General features: G+C 40.6%; 1 protein-coding gene across 1 annotated transcript in view; it reads right to left on the bottom strand.

Annotated features, from left to right (window-relative positions):
• The window catches only part of MAPK1 (mitogen-activated protein kinase 1), a 122230-nt gene that overhangs the window by 89979 nt on the left and 13663 nt on the right, over window positions 1-18588 (bottom strand). The gene's annotated exons all lie outside the window — the stretch shown is intronic.

Here is an 18588-nt window from a genome sequence, read left to right as displayed (position 1 = left end):
GGTGAGGGGCGGGCAGTGACTGAAAGGAAGCAGGGGCAGGCTTCTGGAATGTTGATCATATTCTGTTTCTTGATCTGGGTACTAGCTACCTAGGTACATTTAGTTTGTGAAAATTCACTGGGCTGAACAACTAAGATACATGCATTTTGCTGTATGCATATTTCAGGAAAACATTTTTAAACAGTTAAAGTTTTCTTTATAATTGCTATTAGTAATAATAACTGAACCCATCATCAATATGCTTTTCTTCAGCTACAAGTCTCTCATAAAAAACCTGAACACCACAAAGCAATTTGGTAGTTTCATCATACACATTAAAACCATTACAAAAAAAATCAAGTTCATATTAACTCTAGGAACAAAGAGAAGAACGATTTATATGCAGAAAATTCTCTCTGAGACCTCTTTGGGAAGAAATCACCTCTCCAACCCGCACAAACAAAGCAGGTTGTCCTCTCCCCTGCTCCCTCCACTCCACCTTCCCTGTTCTCAGGGAGGCTGTATGCCCTGCCATAAGGCCTACACCTGAAATAAATACTATCAGGCAGCTGCTAAAGCCCCCATCACAAGGCTGGAAAAAAAACCCAAACCCACTGCCGTCGAGTTGATTCCAACTCATAGTGACCCTATAGAACAGACCAGAACCGCACCATAGAGTTTCCAAGGAGCGCCTGGCAGATTTGAATCGCTGACCTCTTGGATAGCAGCTGTAGCACTTAACCACTTTGCCACCAGGGTTTCCTTCACAAGGCTGAGGAAAATGGAAATTCCCCCGGACTCACCTGCTAACTGTTAAAAAGAGCTTTTCCCCAAAGTATTCAACAATCAAACAAATCCTGTTTGTAACTGGTGTAGTACAGACTCTGCCACTCATCATAAATGTTATATGAGATGATGAGTATTATTTATTTACAAAGTCTAGTCTTCGCAAACAGGAGCCTTGGTAGCGCAGTGGTTAAGACCTTGGATGCTAACCAAAAGGTTGGCAGTTCGAATCCACCAGCTGCTCCTTGGGAACCCTATGGGGCAGTTCTACTCTGTCCTATAGGGTCGCTATGAGTCGGAAATCAACTTGATGGCAACAGGTAGCCTTAGCAAATGTTTGGGAAAGGACACGGTCAGCAAAAACAAGGGAAACCCTCAATGAGATGAATTAGCATAACAGCCATAACAGTGGATTCAAACATACTGAAGATGGCACAGGATTGGGCAAAGTTTTCATTCTGTTATACATAAGGTAGCGTGAGTTGGAGTCAACTCTACAGCAACTAACAACAACAATCTTGGCAATAACTGGAAAACCTATCACATGGGAATAAAAATAAAATGTTCCTTAATTCGTGATGTTTAATGTCATTAATTCATTAACAGTGGTAATACGGTATGAACACATGGCTTAAGAGTAATTTTATAGGAACAAAGGGCATACCTGGAGAGGGGAAAAACACACAGACTTCAAAGTTGTAAGCTCCGTACCATATTTATTAATGGCCCCTCTAAGGTAAGCGTTGTGTCTTAATCATATTTTTATCCCAAAAAGCGCTTAAAACACTGCCTGCTGAATGAGTCACTTCTACTTTAGCTGCCAAGCATCCAGGGCTGACTGATTACACAACACAACCCTACAAGGAACGAGCTCCGCGAAGTTACCTGCTCACACAGAGTCCTGCCAGCCTGTCTCCCGCGGTCATTTGGTCCAGTGTTTTATTCTCTAGCCCATATCGGAATGCAAGAAAAACTGCTCAGCGAATTATACGGTGATTCAGTTAAGGTAGTCATTTCAACACTAAAGGCATGATACCAGTCTCACCAAAGAGTAAAATAAGACCGAGAAGTTAAATGATGTGCTCTAAGTCACCCATCTATCAGTGCCAGAGCTGAGATTTAAAACGTAGTTTCTATGCTGATAAATGAGGTGTGTTCTCTGCTGCTCTTAAAGAGGCTTATAGTTCAGTGAGGAACTTACTCCTTCTTTCATTCATGTATTCAAATAATATAGAGACATGAATAGAAATAGGAGAAGGTGAAAACTCTGAGGACAGCACAGAGTTGACCAGCCTCAAGGTACCATCGCTGGTATTATTTCATCTGACTGATTAGACAAATATTTACTGAGCAGTCAGTGTACCAGGTACTGGGGACACGGCAGGGAACAAAGCCCCCACTCTCAAGGACCAACAAGGAGCAGGGCCAGTCCTTTGATTTAGCTCTAGTTGACTTTCAAATGTACAACTGCTGTCCCAAACTTTCTTCACACTTTCCAGGCCCTTAATCCCTCACACACTCTTGGCAGATACCCAACCTCACCTCTTCCTTCACGCAGAAGCAAAGGCCACCTGGCGTACATTAATCTTGGCCAGATTTTACAGAGACATTGGTCACTTCTGCACCCTTGCTTTCTTCCCCTGAGCTCAGGAAGAACAGCTCCTCTTGCCTTCACACCCGAGACCACAACATGCACAACAGCAATAGAGACAACTGTGGCTCAGTACAGGCCAGTGGCCCGCTCCTTCTTCCTTCCCTGAGGCCTTCCTCCCACAACTGTCTCTTCTAACACTGCTAATATATCCTACAGAAACACAGAGAGATCTCTCTATCAGTTAAAAAAAAAAAAAAAAAAGTAGGCTGCTCCTACATCAATTTTGTCTCTCACTGCTGGACTTCTCAGATAAAAAATCCTCCAGTTCAGTCCTGATTATTGCTGAACTGCTGACTGTTATATCTGTGGACAGGTCACCACGCTTACCTGGGTCTGTTTCCCCATCTGCTTAACAGAGATACCTATCCTACAAAATTGTGAATATGTTATGGTAGACATGAAAGCAATCTTAAAAGTATAAAGGATCAGTCACAAAAAGACAAACACTGTATAATCCCACTTACATAAAATAGGTAAATGTATAGAGACCAAAGCTTACTATACCTACTCCTCACTTATTGACTATTTCGTTATCTGTCATTTTGCATTTACAACAATAGTAAAAAATCTACTGTCTAAGTATTGTACACATTAACACATTAACGATATATGTCTGGCCACCTACATTTTCCAACTCTTGGGTCCAAAGGGACATATATGTCCCACATAATATTTTGTGATCTGATGTGGTCATCCTCCATTTTTGCATAACACCAATTTTCACATAACAGCCTATTCTTTGGAACCTAACCACGCTGCTAAGTGAGGAGTGGGTGTAATGATTACCAGGGATGCGAGGGAGGGGGAAAGCAGAAGTCATTGCTTAGGGGGTGCTGAGTTTCTGCTAATGGTGGTGGAATAATACGGGAAAGCACAGTGGTAATGGTGGCATAAGAGAAGAACTTGAAATTGTCAAGGATTTCATTCTACCTGGATCAATAATCAATGCCCCTGGAAGCACCAGTCAAGAAATCAAGTAACACATCACACTGGGAATATCTGCGGCAAAAGGCCTCTTTAAAATCTTAAAAAGCAAAGATGTCACTCTGATGACTAAGATGCCTCATACGCATGCGAAAGCTGGACAAGGAAAAAGGAAGACCGAAGAAGAACTGATGCCTTTGAATTATAATGTTAGTGAAGAATACTGAATATACTGTGGACTATCAAAAGAAAACATATCTCCATCATGGGGGAAATACAGCCAGAATGCTCCTTAGAAGCAAGGATGGTGAGACTTCATCTGCCTTACTCTGGATGCATCATCAAGGGGGAGCAATTGCTGGAGAAGGACATCATACTCTATAAGGTAGAGGGTTAGTGAAAAAGAGGGAGACTCTCAATGAGATGGATTGGCAGTGGCTGCAATAAAGAGCAGAGGGGAAGTCACTGCTTGGGGGGCACTCAAGTTTCTATTAATGGTGGTAGAATAATTTGGAAAGCAACAGTAGTGATGATTATACAACATGATGAATGTAATCGATGTCAGTGAATTGTACATGTAAAACCCGTTGAACTGGCAAATGTTTTGATATACATATTTTTACCACAAAGAAAGTATAAAGCATGACATAAAAGACAGCATTTGCATTATTAATCTACTTTCACATGATCTTTATTCCAATTATCCCAAGTGTGGATCCTAACTCTTGTATATGTAATCAAAGGTATAAGCCAGTCCCCCCTCCACAGAAACTGAAATATCCTCCTGCCCACCTCCATTTACTTTTCCCTTGTTTAATGTTTACCTGTAACTGGTAGCTTTCAGGGTTCCTGGTGGCATTTATGGGCCTTTCTGGAATTAGTACAAAAAAGCTACAGCAATGAAGGGAGCCTGAGAGGGAAACCCAGGCTTTGAAGGCGTCTGCTAGCGTAGAAGAGCTTCCAAGTGCAACTCTGAATGTATTACACAGAGTTTCTGCGAGACCTCTCTAACTCAGGTGCAAGGAGTCCATGGAATGACCTTGAAGACAGGGACCATATCTTACTAATTCTATAATACAATACAGAGTTCCTTACATAGTGATTGTTGCTAAGCAGTCATTGAATTAATATCCACAACTCTATTTCCCAGACATCTACTCATGCCTGGAAATATAACTTTCCCCCCATTTTTGAAAATTCCAAACCTAAAAGGAACAGTATTAGACAAAGTTCATGATCACCAGAAACCGGCAATTTGTGCATACAAATGAAAAGTACTCTAAGTTCAGGTTCTTAGAGTAAACAGGAAAAATAAGTCCACTTCCTTTCCAGTGTTCTAGTTTTCACAGCATCCCTTACAAATCTCCCTGGTTGACAATCACCGGACAACATGAAGACGGTCTCTAAGACTTCTTCCAGTTCCAACATTCCAGGTTACTGGAGAGGCAAAGGCAATCACTAGAATATATGTCTGGCCACAGTGAAAATGGATTGACACAGTGGCTGCAACAAATGGCTCATACATACCCACTATTTTGAGGATGGCACAGGACCAGACAACATCTTGTTCTGTACACATAGGGTTGCTATGAGTTGAAGCTGACGTGACAGCACCTAACAACAACACATAGTGGTAAGTGCAAGAATGATACGAAAACGGAGGACTCCAAGATGGCGAATTAGATAGGTACACCACAGTATCCCTATACAACAAAGACTTGAGAAACCAAGTGAAATAGATACAGATGGCAACCTTGGAACCCTGAGCATCAAAAAGAAGACTGAGGAATTAGACCGAGCACCAAATGGAAAAAGAGACTGAACAAAAATAGCAGATGTGGAGATTTAAGAATCAGCAATGCTCTGCCAGCTGGCCCTGAGGAGTGTGGCCATCTTGAGACAAAGCAAACAGCATTCCTAGGTGAGGAGTACAAGAAGGCAACTCTACAGAATTCACAATAGGAGGCAGAGATACTGTGTAAACAAATCTAGAATGAAACGATGTGAGCAGAACATAAGCCACACCTAAAAAAGGAAAGTACAGGAAGGTGGGCAAGGGCACCAGCGATACTGACTACCACAGAGAAGGGAGGGAGCCAGGAACTAGGGGTAAGCCTACTTACCAGAGGCAGTGCCTGACCATTTGCACAGGAAACACCCACTGAATATTAAAACCACAGAGTAACAATTAGAGGTCCCCTACACAGCCAGCCTCCCCGACATTTGATCAGGTCAAGCACTGGTAGCCTGGTGCAGCCTAGCAGGAGCATCCCTGCACCCATGCCTAGCGACAGGCAGGCACACTCTCCAAGCTACACACCTGGTATCTGGCGGGAACAATCCCTGAACCCCCGCCCAGTGGTAGGCAGGCACGCCCCTGCCCATCAATAGCTAGGCACGCACCCTACCCCCAGTCCAGAGACCAGCAGGTGCGATCCCCCCCAACGCCTGCACTGGGACCAGAAATGGACCCCGCACCATCACCCAGCAACTGGCAGGCATGCCCCACACCCTAGCCCAGTGCTAGCAGGCACGTCCCCATGCACCCTTCCAATGAACACACAGCATGGCCCAGTAGGCACGCCCCCTTATCAGCAATCACCTGGCGCATCCCAACAGGCATCAACTGTGCCCCTGCCCAACAATGAACGGGTGAGCCCTGTGCCCTCACCCAATGACCACCCACCTGCGTCAGCACCCATACCAAACCCAGCCAATTCCTGCAGGCCGACCACACATGCACTGAGAGCCCTTGATCTCCCACCACCTACTGAGACACCAATTCGTGCGCGCACAGAGGGCCTATCCTGTCTATTTGGGTAGCACTGCCTCCCTGAGGCTATGAAGACGACCTGCCCTACTCTCCAATAGATGTACTAACTGCTAGCACCAACACAGAAGGATCACACTGTCCCACAAGAGCTGAGGAGGAACTCTGACCACCCAACACCTGCTGCCTCATATAAGGGAAGGGACCTGCTCTTATACCTTCACTCAATCCTGTAAGGGAAGACACACATGCCTAACAACAGAGGACTCACGCGGATGTGAGACTCACCATACCAACTAGTGAGAGAAAATCACACCCAGTCAACCAACACCACCAAAGTCACAGTACCACAAAATAACAACAATTAACAGAAAGGAAGAAAGGCATTCTAAAGAGAAAGAAGAAGCAAAGCTCCTGATACAGCAAAACAAAACCAAAAAAAAAAAAAAATTTAGAGCAAAAGAAACGAACATACTCTCAATAAAATATCAGAAAGAAACAACTCAATGGAAGGACATAGAAGTAGAAATGAACCAATGGAAGAAAGAATCAGAGGAATAGATGACAAATTCCTTGATACTAATTTGTTTGAGGAACAATCAGAAAAAAGAGTGAAGAAAAATAAAGAAAGCCTAAGGTTTACATGGGACACCATCAAGAGGAATAATTTACATATAATAGGAATTCCAGAATGGGAAGAGAGAGAAAAAAAGAGTACAAAGAGAACTTTTGAAGATATGATAGCAGAAAACTTCCCAAATATCATGAAAGACAAGAAGGTTTCCACCCAAGAAGCTCAATGAAGCCCGTACAGCATAGATCCCAAAAGAAATTCACCAACACATATCATAATGAAACTTTCCAAAACCAAAGACAAAGAAAAAATTTTGAGAGCAGTTCATGAAAAACGAATATCACTTACAAAGGGGCATCAATAAGACTAAGTGCTCACTTCTTGTCAGAAATCATACAGGCAAGAAGGCAACAGGATAACATACACAAAGACCTGAAAGTAAAAAACTGTCAACAAGAATCATATATTCAGCAAAACTGTCTTTTGCAAATAAGGGTGAAATTAGGGGGGAAAAACAGTGCAGTTATAGAACTTCTGTATGGAAATAAAGTCAAAGCAATTTCAATATATAAGACTGTGTTAAATATAGGAGGATAAAAGTAAACTTCAGGGTAACCACAAAGAAAATCAATAAGTCTACTCATCAAAATAAAGAAGAAAATTAAAAAGACTCAGTAAACACAAAATAAGAATAACAAATGACAGGAAAAGAAAATTCATAAACAAAAAGAACTCCGCACAGAAAATTAAGAAGAAACTATTAACAGAAAAAAAGTATAACAACAGCAGTGAATTCATGCCTATTGATAATCATACTGAATGTCAACAAATGAAATGGCAGAAATGGACAAAAAAACATGACTCATCAATATGCTGTCCACAAGAGACACACCTTAGATGCAGACATAAATAAGTTAAAAATCAAAGGATGAAAAAAATAAATAAATATATATATATATATGAAGCAATCAGTAACCAAAAGAGAGCAGGAGTAGCAATATTAATTTCTGGCAAAAGAAGATTTTAATCAAAGTTCATTATAAGAGACAAAGGAGGACATTATATAATGATTAAAGGGTCGATTTACCAAGAAGAGATAACAATAATAAATATGCACCCAATTCCAGAGCTCCAAAATTTATAAACTCCAACAGAATGGAAGAGAGAAATAAGCAGTTCTACAATAATAGTTCTACTTTTGACAATAGCCAGAACAACTAGAAAGAAAATCAACAAAGATACAGAAGACCTAAATAACACTACTAATCAAATCAACCTCATAGACATATATAGAACACACCATGCAACAGCAGCACAATACACATTCTTCTCCAATGTACATGGAACATTCTCTACGATTGATATTTTAGGACACAAAGCGTGTCTCAATAAATTTAAAAAGATTGAAATTATACAAAGCATCTTCCCTGACCATAATGGTATAAAACCAGAAATCAATAACAGGAAAAGCAAGGAAAATAAATACATGAAAACTAAGTAAGACATTACTAAAAAACTACTGGGTCACAGAAGAAATCAAAAGTGAAATTTAAAAATACTTACAATCAAAAAAAAATGAAATAACATAGCAAACTCTTTGGGAAACAGCAAAAGCAGTGCTCAGATGAAAATTTATAGCAATAAATGCATACATTAAAAAAGAAGGAAGGTCCAAAATCAATAACTTAACCTGACAACTTGAACAAACAGAAAAGGAAGGGCAAAAGAAGACCAAAGTTACCAGAAAAAAGGACATAATAGAGATCGAAGCAGAAATAAATGAAATAGAAAACAGAAAAGAGTAGAAAGAACCAACAAGACCAGAAGTTGATTCTTTGAGAGGATCAATAAAACTGACAAACCACTAGCCAAATTGACAAAGGAAAAAAATGAGAAGATGCAAATAACCAAAATAAGAAACGAAACTGGTGACATTACAACAGATCCAACTGAGATAAAGAGGATCATAACAGAATCTTATGAAAAATTATACTCCAACAAATTAAAAAACCTAGGAGAAATGGACAAATTTCTAGAAATACTCGACCTACCTAAATAAACACAAATGGAGAAAATGCACAAACAGAAGACAAATTAGATAATTGAGGTGTCTTAAAAATTAAATACTATGGTCATCAAAAGACTTTATCAAAAGAGTAAAAAAAGAACATAACAGGCTGGGAAAAAGTCCTTGGGAATGACGTATCTGTTAAGTGTCTAATCCCTAAAATATATAGAAAACTTCAACAATTCAACAACAAATAATCCAATAAAAAAAAAAACAGGCAAAGGACATGAACAGACACTTCACCAAAGAGGACATTCAGGTAGCCAACAAACACATGAAAAGATGCTCGCAATCTTTATCCATTCTCCAAAATCCAAACCTTTTGCCACAGAGTTGATTTCAACTCATAGCGACCGTATAGGACAGAGTAAAACTACCTCATAGGATTTCCAAGGCTGTAAATCTTTATGGGAGCCGCCTACCACATCTTTCCCCTCGAAGTGGTTGGCGGGTTCAAACCGCCAACCTTTCAGCAAAGATAAGAAGGTAAGTGGGGGCAGGGAAGCTAGATTAATGGAAAGAAAGCAACCAGAATGGAAATAGTGAGAATGCTGGCACACTGTATAAAATGTAACCAATGTCACTGAACAATATATACAGAAATTGTTAAATGGGAATCTAATTTGCTGTGTAAACTTTCACCAAAAATACACACGGTATTATACCAAAAGAAAAAAAAGAATGATAATGAAGAAAATGCTCTAAACTTCTGTTTCCAGCAATATGGAAGCCCAGAAGTTCAGCAAAACTCTGCCTGATTCATCACACCTAAAAATCGTGGACATGAGGTTAAGCAAAAAGCTATCTGAAAAAAAGAATTTCTTGCAATCTTACAGTATTAAAGTGACAGAAATTGTAATTTGAGATCCATCAGGGTTAAAAGCCCTAGTAAACATCTGAGGCTCTCATTTAGGATCCATGGATGGCTACACTCTAGGAGCAAAACAGAACCAAAAAATGGAGTTAGATAAAGCCATATAAAAACTGCAACCAAGCCTCAAATCAGCTCATTCTGATTGGGTTACAGTGATCTGTTCTCACTCTATCTACCTACTGGTGATTAAGGTGAACCCTCTGGAGAAAAACGTCAGCCACAGCCTCTACTGTTTTCATACAAAATGTCTAGTATTCGCTCAAGTATTACCAAACCTACAAAGAAACAGGAACAAGAGAAAAAATAAACAAAAACAGATCTATAGATGACCCAATTATCAGTGTTATCAAAGATGGTCTTTAAAATAGCTGTGATTGACATGTTCAAGAAAATAGATGACAAAATTCACTAGAGAACTATAATCTAAAAATGAATCAGACTCCATTAAGAGCATAAAAAGGCATTCATAGCACTGAGAAGATACCTGTAATACACAATCCCCAAAAAAGGACTCATATCCAGGATATATGAAGATCTTTTATAATCCAATAAAAGAAGACAGAAGTCTCAATAGAAAAATTTGGCAAAAACTTCAACATTTCACAAGAAAATAGCCAAATGATTAATAAACATAACAAAAAGAGCTAAAATCATCACGGAAATAAAAACCAAACACCTAATATATACTGATTTACTCCCACCAGAATGGCTAAAATGAAAAAGACAGAAAATACCAAGTGTAGATGAGGACATGGAGCAGCCTAAAGTCTAATGCACTGCTCATGGACGTGTAATTTGATTCAACCACTTTAGAAAACTGGCCAATACCTACTAAAGTGAATCCCTATGCATATCCTGTGACCCAGCCGTTCCACTACTAGGTATATACTCATAGAAACATTCACATATGTTCACCAAAACACATGTACACATGTACATGGTAGCACTATTCATAATGATCAAAACTGGGAACAACCCACATGCTTATCAACAGCAGGATGGATGAATAAATTGTGGAATAATCATATAATGTAATACTATACTGCAATGAGAGTGAACAATCCACAACCGTACAAACTTGGCATTGAGTAAAAGAAGCCAAACACAAAAGAAAGCATACTATATAATTCTATTTATATGAAGTGCAAAATAAAATGAATCAATGCTTTTAGAAGTCAGAACGGAGGCTACCTTAGGAAAGCGAGGACCGCAAGGGAGTGCAATGGGGACTTCTGGGATGCTAGGGTTCTGATTGTTGACCTGAATGCTGGCTGGTTACATGAGCGTGTTTAGTTTGTAAAATAAATGCTAAATGCTATCTAAGAACACAGGGGAAAAAAACTCCTGAATTCATTTCAGGAAACAAGTGTAACAGTAAACCCCAAACCTGACAAAAGCTGTACAAAAAGACTAATTTCACTTAATGAATATCAATGCAAAAATCTTCAAATATTAGCAAATAGTATTTAACAGCACATTTAAAAAAGATTACAACATAGCCAAGCAGGGTTTAGTCTAAAAATGTACGGGTTCAAAGGAAATCCATTAATACAATCCTCATATTAGTATTGCTAAAGAGAGAAATTCATGGAGACAGAACACACATTTGATGAAATTTACCCATTTATGTTAAAACAACTAAAATGGGAGGTGATGGAAGTAAATAAAATACCTCAGCCCAACACCAATGTCTTACTTAATGGGGAAACACTAGACTCCCTGCTGAAGTCAGGAACCATACATGACAAAAATATCTTACAACTTTACATTTTTATAGGTAAGTGCCTTAATTACCCAGCATTGCTATAATAGAAATACCGTAAGTAGGTGGCTTTAAAGAGCAGAAATTTATTTTCTCACAGTTCTGAAGGCTAAAAGTCCAAATCAGGGTCTCAGGCCTACCAATTCTTTTTGTGAGCTTCCCTCCTAGTGTCTGGTGTCTGCTAACGATCCTTGGCACTCCTTTGCTTGTAGACTGGTCTTCTCATGTTGGCTATCTTCCCCCTACCCCCATGGATATTTGTGTCTATTCTGCTCTTTTTATAACTCAAAAGTGAATGGGTTTAGGACCCACTCTGCTCTGGTATAGAGCCATTAACATAACAAAAGAAACCTCCTATTTCCAAACAGGGTCATATTCACACACACACACACACACACACAAAAATACCCACAACCAAACACTTTGCCATCACAATGATTCCAACTCATAGCGGCCCCATAGGACAGAGTAAAACTGCCCCATGGGGTTTCCAAAGCTGTAATCTTTACAGAAGCAGATCGTCACATGTTTCTCCCGCAGAGCAGTCAGTGGGTTCAAGCCACTGGCCGAGCACTTAACCACTGCCCAACCAGGACTACTGTTTACAGGAACCAAAACCAACCAAACCCATTGCCATTGGGTCGATTCCGCCTTACTGCAACCCTATAGGACAGAGTAGAACTGCCCACAGATTTTCCAGGGAGCACCTGGTGGATTCGAACTGCCAGCCTTTTGGTTAGCAGCCATAGCTCTTAACCACTACGCCATCAAGGTTTCCATTTACAGTTACAGGGGTTAGGATTTCAACAGAGAACATGATTCAACCCTTAAAAGTAAGCATTAAATTCTAGGATGCTAGACACACATTTACCAGTTCTTGAATGCTAAATTCTGCCCTGCTGGGGTAGCCAGAAGCACCCCTAAAGTTACTATAAAACTTTGGCTTTCTCGTGGATATCTCTGTCTTATACTTTCTTGGTGGCATGGGATAAATGACTGTTCCTGGCAGTTATGTCAGCATGGACACAGATTTACAAATGCCTCTTCCTTCCAGCTCCCCTTGGACTAAAAACAGAAAGAATTTACAACACTTCTGAAGAATATCACTTTTATTGTCATTTGAATGAATGATAAATAATCAGGGTTGTCCTGAAAGAATGCTTGAAAACTAACAATTCATACTGATAAGTAGAATGGCTCAATTAGGTAATGAACATTCTTGGGGGCAGTCTTAATCTAGCATGCTAACAACTGGATTTTCACTGGTCTGAAACATAAAATCAAATATTTGTATATGTATATATGGTCCTGCAGTAAAAAGAAACTTGTGGCAAACGTGTACATTGATATGTATATATAAATATTACACATATATCTTTTGTGGGGGGGAGGTCTGTCTCAACTATGGGATATAAACAAAGTTGATTTAATGGGAAAGGCATTAGTTTATTTGAGGATAGGCTCAGCATTAATAGATTGAAAAGGGAAGGAAAGCTTCAATGAAGACCCAACAGTTACAGGCTCAACAACTAGTCAAAATGTTGGTGGTTCGAACCCACCCAGAGGTGGTGCCTCCTCCTGAAAGGTCACAGCCTTGAAAACCTTATGCAGCAGTTCTATTCTGCACACATGGGGTCGCTAGAAGTTGGAATCAACTTGACGGCAACTAACAACAACAAATCAAAGCAGTAGGCAGCAGTACTCAGGACTTAGCTACTGACTCAAACTCTGTGGCCAAGGTGAATTCTACATGTTTTACTCTCTATTTTGTTCAGTGGGAAAGACTTAACTGGGAAAGTAATTGTTTTTTGCTTTATTTTCTTTAGCTGTGCAGCTGCAATTTTTTCTTCTATAAATAGTACTGTACCTGGTTATTTCCTTTCCGGGATTACTTTTAACTGGTTCTATTCAAGTATTTTCCTCTCTGCAACTATATTTTCATTATGTATTTTTTCCCCAATACCAACATGGCAGCATTAACACTCATTCCAGTCACTAGGAAACAAATAATCTACTAATAAATAATCTAATCCCTTGAAGTAATGAACTACTCTGGGACCAAACCAAAACTCAAACCCATTGCCATCAAGCCAATTCCAACTCACAGTGACCCTACAGGAGAGGAGAACTGCCCCAGAGGGCTTCCAAAGCTGTAATCTTTACCAAAGCAGACTATCACATCTCTCTCCCGCAAAGCAGCTGGGGGATTTGAACCACCGGCCTTTTGCTTAGTAGCCGAGTGCTTAACCACGGCGTTACCAGGGCTCCTACTTAGGTGCAGTAATAGGAAATTCTAAGTTTACTATCAGAGCATTAAATATACAGTCATTTTCCTCAAGTGTTTAGCTTTGGGCTTTGCAATGCGATGAATCCCTTTTATATGGCCTTTATCACCATGGTCTTGTGACTGCTACAAAATGATTGAGTAGGACTCTGCAAATAACAGGAAACCCTGACGGAGTTGCGGTTCAGTGCTACAGCTGCTAACCAAAGGGTCGGCAGTTCAAATCCGCCAGGCACTCCTTGGAAACTATGGGACAGTTCTACTCTGTCCTATAGGGTCGCTATGAGTTGGAATCAACTCGATGGCACTGGGTTTTTCTGGGTTTTTGCAAATAACATGCCTGTGGCCTACCAAGGGATTGGACAGCTTGCTAATAATGCAAATGAAGTGTGTGGAACCCCTGTGTGGATGGGACCATGCAAATAAGGTGTATGAAGGGACTGGGTCAGTTTTCCTCCCCTGCTAGGCTTAAAAGAGAGTCAAACCCAGAGCAGAGGGTACCTCACTACCACCAAGGAAGAAGAGACGTGAGTGGAGTGCATCCTTTGAACCCAGACTCCCTGTGCTAAGAACCTCCTAGGCCCAGGAGACAGAGAGAGCTGTAATATCGGATACAGTGTAAAATGATTAGAAGCTGTGGCAGCAGTACCGAGAGGCTGGTGGGAGACGGTAGTGGGTTTCCCAGCAGGGCGGTTACAGCGGGAATGCTGACCCACTGAGTGAGAGAACTGAGCACCTTCGGGCAGGAGGCTTCCTGGTGGAGTGGACTGCCTCCAGGCACTTGTCAGCGAAGCTAGGCATGCCAATCTACAGAGCGGGAGAGCTGCGCGCCTTTGGGCCGAGTGTTACTGGCAACGTCGGGTGCTCCTGGGCACTTGCTGGTGAGAGCTAGGGAGAGGCCTACCTGTGGGCACAGCCAAGAAGCTGTCTTGACCAAGGAACTGTATCCCAAGTCATTCCTGATCCTGAATTGTAAACTTTTACTCCCCTAATGGAGCCCTGGTGGTGCAGTGGTTAAGAGCTCAGCTGCTAACCAAAAGGTCAGCAGTGTGAATATACAAGCCGCTCCTTGGAAACCCTATGGGACAGTTCTACCCTGTGCTATAGGGTCGCTATGAATTAGAATCGACTGAACTGCAGTGGGTTTGATTTGGATTTTTTTTAGTCGTCTAATAAACCCCGTAAGTGTGAGCACTGCCTGTGACTTCTTTGTGACCATTGCAATGAATTATCAAACCCAGCAGAAAGTAGAGAGTGCCTTGGGAGGAACAGATTATGCCAGATTGGTAAAAAGGTTGGAGGGTAGAGGTACGTCTGACCTCTGGCTCATGAAGAACCAGCTCTGGGTTGTTGATCTTGATTCTCCTCCCCCTTGTGAAGTTAGAGGAGGTCAGACACACCCGCCACACCATTTTTACAGGCTTTTAACATTAAAGTAAATCAGTTTGCTAGTTTTTTTTAATCTAAAGTTTTCCCATTTCTTGTATCTCAATAATAATTATCCAGAGGTTTCCTGTAAATTACACTAAAATAGGCAGCTCTCCAGAAACAGTGAAACATAATCTATACCTGAGTTCTTATATGCGTATGTACATATATATATATATATATATATATATACATATATGTATATATACATATATGCGTAAATTTCATGCAATGTCCCTGAGGGCAGTAACAATACACTAGAGCTAGAAGGGACCCTAGAGGTCATCCTAATCCCTTCATTTTACAGGTGTGAAACACGAAAACCAGCAGAAGGAAAGTGACTTCCACAAGCCTAGGCAATGTGTCAGTGGTGGCAGGACCAAGACTCAGGTCTCCTAACTCCCAAGCCAGTGTTCTTTCTCTCAGATGCCTTACCCCAAATTCCGGCACACCCTCCTGCAAGTGCCTTCCTAAAAGAGACTTTTTAGCAGAAAGGATCTAAATCATAAACTACAGAAAAGTTACAAAAACAGTACAACCAATTTTTACGCCCTGAAGTGTGTGAGAGTGAGTCTGCCAGTATGATGCCTTGTTTCCCCCAATACCTAATACCCCCAACATTTCCTACAAACAAAACCAGACTACTCTCCTCCATAACCACAATGCAACCATCAAAATCAAGAAATTAACACTGACACACGACTACCATCTCATCTTCGGACTCCATTCCCGCTTCGCCAATTATGACAGTTCAGAATCATGTATCGCATTTAGTTCTCCTCTTTAGACTCTTCAGTCTGGAACAATTCCTCAGCCTTCTCTTGGCTTTCATGGCCTTGACATATTTGAATATCACAGGCCAGTTATTTTGTAGAACGTCCCTAAACTGGGTTTGTCTGATGTTGTCTCATGTGTAGATTAGAATTATGCATCAAACTCTTGGCTATCTCTGCTCTAAAGGAAAATCTGGTGAGTGCTTAACTATGTATATCAAAGTCAAATGGGAAAAGAGGATTTTGAAAAACAGGCAAAAAATATGATTAGATACCTTATCAAAGAAGATATACGAATGGTTAATAAGCACATAAAAATGTTCATCATCATTAGTCATCAAGGAAATGCAAATAAAAACCACAGACATAATCAAAAAGACTGACAAAATCAAGAGCTCGCAGGGATGTGGAAAGCTGGAACCCTCATACATTGCTGACAGAAACGAAAAATGCTACTTTGGAAAATAGTCTGATGGTTTCTTAAAAAGATAAAACCCACCAATTTTCAAAAATGTCAAGGCCATGAAAGTAAATAAAAAAAAAAGTCTGAGGAATTGTTCCAGACTGCAGGAGACCAGAGACATGCCAACTAAATGCAACATGTGACTGTAATCCAGTTCAGACTTCTGAATGGAATCTAAAGAGTAAAAAAAAAAAAAAAAGAAAGAGTAGAGAGTATTAATGTGTCGATGTTAATTTCCTAATGGCAATGACTGTATCATGGTTCCCCAAGAGTGTCCTTCTTTGATGGAAATATACAAATGTATTTCAGGTGAGATGGGGCATTGTATCAGCAATTTACTTTCAAATGGTGCAGGGAAAGCAACTTCCTTGTACTGTACTCACAAGTTTTCTATACATTTCAGTGCTTCAAGATTTTAAAACTACGCAGCATTAATTTTTTTTTTTTATCACAGAAAAAAAAAATTCTCTCTCCTTTCCACTCTACAACCTTGACCCATTTTGTTTTTCCTCAGAGCACTTCACCACCACAGCCTGCCTTCTCCACAGAAAAGCAAGCTCCACAAGGGCAGAGACTTAGTTTTGTTTACCACTGCATTCCCAGTGATGGAACAGTAGCCTGGGCAGAGGGTACTCATATTTGTTCAATTAATTAAGTAGCAGTCTCATTACAGTTTAAAGTGAGATTATTTTACCACCACCTCCCCCCAAACACACACACACCACTTAACATATGGATCCAGCAATTCCACTCCTAGTCATCTAACTCAAGAGAAATTAAAACATGTATCAAAGACTTGTAGATGAATGTTCACAGCAGCATTATTCATAACAGACAAAAACTGGAAGCATTCCAAATATTCATCATTTGGTACAGCTATCCAATTAATTACTACTTGACAAAAAAAAAGCAACCAACTACTGATCTCCCAATGTGGATGAATCTCAAAAACATTACAAGTGAAAGTACCGGATACAAAAACTGTATCTGATATGATTCCATTTTTATGAAATTTCTAGAATAGGCAAAACAGAAAGCAGATCAGTGAATGCCTAAGGGTGAGAGCAGGAGTAGGGACTGACTGCAAATGGTAAGAGGGAGCTTTCTGGGGTGGTAGGAATGTTTTTAAAACTGCATTGTGGTGACTGATGCACAACTCTAAGTTTTCTAAAAATCATCGAATGGAACACTTGCAATGGCTGGATTTTATGGTACGCCAATAAAGCTATTAAAAAAAAAAAACAGAAGAAGGCTAGAGACAGACTCATTATGCTTGCTGGTTGGTCAATTCACAAATAATAATAATCAGTCTTTTTTTTTATATATAATAAGAACTTGAGAAATAGCTTAACTGGAGAAGAAACATTCCTTTTTGGTTACGAGAGGATGGAGGGAGGGCGGGAGATGGGTATTCACTAATTAGATGGTAGATAAGAACTACTTTAGGTGAAGGGAAAGACAGCACACAATACAGGGGAGGTCTGCACAACTGGACTAAACCAAAAGCAAAGAAAATTCCTGAATAAACTGAATGCTTCGAAGGCCAGCGTGGCAGGGGCAGGGGTTTGGGAACCATGATTTCAGGGGACATCTAAGTCAATAAAATCTATTAAGAAAACATTCTGCCTCCCACTCTGAAGAGCAGTGTCTGGGGTCTTAAACACTAGCAAGCAGCCATCTAAGATGCATCAATTGGCCTCAACCCACCTGGAGCAAAAGAGAATGAAGAACACCAAGGACACAAGGTAATTACGAGCCCAAGAGACAGAAAGGGCCACATGAACAGGAGGCTACATCATCCTGAGACCAGAAGAACTAGATGGTGCCTGGCTACAACAGATGACTGCCCTGACAGGGAACATAACAGAGAACCCCTGAGGGAGCAGGAGAGCAGTGGGATGCAGACCCCAAATTCTCATAAGACCAGACTTAATGGTCTGACTGGAAGGACCCCAATGGTCATGGCCCCAGACCTTCTGTTGGCCCAAGACAGGAACCATTCCCGAAGCCAACTCTTCAGACATGGTTTGGACTGGACAATGCATTGCAGAGGGATGCTGGTGAGGAGTGAGCTTCTTGGATTCAGGTCGACACTTGAGACTATGTTGGCATCTCCTGCCTGGAGGATAGATGAGAGGGTAGAGGGGGTTAGAAGCGGGCGAAATGGACATGAAAAAGTGTAGGGAGAGAGCAGACTGTCTCATTAGGGGGAGAGTAATTGGGACTAGGCAACAAGGTGTATGTAAGTT

The sequence above is a fragment of the Loxodonta africana genome, chromosome 19, assembly GCF_030014295.1.
Source record: "Loxodonta africana isolate mLoxAfr1 chromosome 19, mLoxAfr1.hap2, whole genome shotgun sequence".
In the NCBI taxonomy this organism is placed as follows: Eukaryota; Metazoa; Chordata; class Mammalia; order Proboscidea; family Elephantidae; genus Loxodonta; species Loxodonta africana.
The sequence above is the reverse complement of the archived record's forward strand: the minus strand, read 5'-3'. Positions and strand labels throughout refer to the sequence as shown.